Genomic DNA, 2,500 nt, shown 5'->3' with positions numbered 1-2,500 from the left:
ATTCTTCTGCAGCCACCTGATAAGGCACCAAAGACTGGAGCAATCTGGATTCACTCCTGGTAAGTCCACATTAGAACGTACAATAGAGTCATTGTAGCACATCGTCGTGGGCTGCTTGCAGCCTACATCGACCTCAAGAAGGCGTTTGATTTGGTGCATCGCGAATCGTTGTGGGAGATCCTGAGACAAGGAGGAATTCCAACACGGATTATTGGATTAATAGCAAGCCTACATACTTGTTCTGAGAGTGCTGTAAAGTGTGGTGGGGACCTGTTTGAGCTTCTTTCCTGTTAACACAGGAGTGAGGCAAGGCTACCTACTTTCCAAAGTCACCGTGGAGCAACAAAGTCAAGGTCACGGACCTTGACTTTGTCAACGATGTTGAAATTCTGAGTCTCTGGAATCTCTGGTAGCGGCTCTTGATGCATTTAGCAATGTGGCGAAGCCCTTGGGCATGCAGGTCTCCTGGACTAAGACCAAGATCCAGGATTTTGAGGGCCTGCTAGGAGAACCTGTTCAGTTGAAACGTGTTTGCGCCAAGGACGTTCAAGTCACAGAGAGCTTTACACAACTTGGTAGCGCAGTTCAAGTCAGTGAACCATGAACTCAGTCAACAAGAGTATTTGGAGGTGTCAGTACCGATGCAGAAGGACTAAGTTACGTATCTTTAAGGCCTTGATACTGCCAATTTTGCTTTATGGAAGCGAAACCTGGACGCTATCTAGTGCCTTGGAGTCACATCTCGATGCCTTTTGTAACAAGTCCCTACATCAGATCATGGGGCACAGTTGGCAGGACTATGTGTCCAACCGACGACACAACCACAAGACTGGCATGGGACCTGTTACTTGCATAATCCGTGACCGCCAATTCAGACTATACGGGCACCTATCTTTGTTTCCCTGTGGATGACCCAGCCCATCAGGTTCTCTTTATGAGACAACCCTGGATGGAGGAGGCCTATGGAAAGACTTATGAAGTCGTAGCTTGGGCAGCTCGACCAGGCCTGTCGTGAGGAGCTAGAGGTGGGCTGAGGGCCTGACTGGCGACTCGCCAATAGGGACCCCATTGCTGGAATCGAAGGGTGGATGCAGCTATGTGCCCCCGTCAGCATCGGCCCCTTTCATCATCATCATCTGGGGGCTAACGCCGACGGTGGCGCATAGCCGCATCCACCTTTTGGGGTACCTCATGGCAAACCGCCAGGCAGGGACTCGGCCCATCTCGAGCTCCTTACGACAGATTTGATCGGTCTGCTCAAGCCACGACCTATTAGGTCGTCCCACAGGCCTCCTCCACCCAGGGCTGTCTCGTTCAGAGACAACCTGGTGGGCAGGGTCATCCTGGGGGAAGCCAGGTGGCCGTATAGCCTGAGTTGGCGATCCCAGATTATGCAGGTAGCAGGTCCTGTGCCAGTCTCATGGTTCAACCGTTGGTTGAACACGTGGTCCCACCAACTGTACCCCATGATCTGGTGCAAGGACCTATTACAGAAGGCATCAATATATGACTCCAAGGCACAGGATAATGTCCAGATTTCACTACTGTATAGCAAAACTGGCATTATCAGGGCCTTGAAGACACATAGCTTGGTCCTTCTGCACAGGTACCGGCATCTCCAAATACTCTTGTCGAGAGAGTTCATGACCCCTGCTGCCAGGCCAATCCGTCTGCTAACTTAATGGTCTGACAGCCCAGAGTTATGAACTACACTACCAAGGTATGTAATGCTTTCTGTGACTTCACTGTCCTCGCCACAAGCATGTACTGACCGAACAGGTTCTCCTAATATGTCCCCAAAGTCCTGGATCTTGGTCTTGGTCCAGGAGACTTCTAATCCCAAGGGCTTCACTTCATTACTAAAAGCATCGAGGGGCACCACTAAGGAGTCCAAGGACTCAGATGGAATAGCAACATCATTAGCAAAGCCAAGGTCGGCAACTTTGATATTGCCCAGAGTTGCTCCACAATGACTTTGAACAGTAGCTCTGCCCTTTATCCAGTCCATGCAGGTGTTGAAAAGTGTTGGTGCAAGAATACAGCCTTGCCTCACTCCTGAACTAACAGGAAAGAAGCTCAACAGGCCCCCACAACACTTTACAGCACTTTCAGTACCAGTATACAGGCTTGCTATTATTCCAATAATCCTTGTTGGAATTCCTCTTGGTCTCAGGATATCCCAGAGTGAATCCCGATGCACCGTATTGAACGCCTTCTTGAGGTCGATGTAGGTCAGGGGGAATGGTACCAGACCGCCAGATGGCAGCCAGGACAGCATGCAACCCACGCCCCATAGGTTCCCCACCAGCCTTTAACAGTTCAGCTGGGATGTTGCAAATACCCGCTGCTTAGCCACTCTTCAGCTTGGATATCGCTCCCCTAACTTCAGTCAGGGAGGGTGGGTCCTCAGTGATGGGTGGGTCCGGCAACGGAGTCACTGCACTACCCGCATCCAAGTTAACTGTTGGTGGGTCAACCTGGTACAGCTGCTCAAAATACT

Source organism: Penaeus vannamei, chromosome 40 (assembly GCF_042767895.1).
Source record: "Penaeus vannamei isolate JL-2024 chromosome 40, ASM4276789v1, whole genome shotgun sequence".
NCBI classification, from domain to species: Eukaryota; Metazoa; Arthropoda; class Malacostraca; order Decapoda; family Penaeidae; genus Penaeus; species Penaeus vannamei.
Note: the sequence above shows the minus strand (reverse complement) of the source record.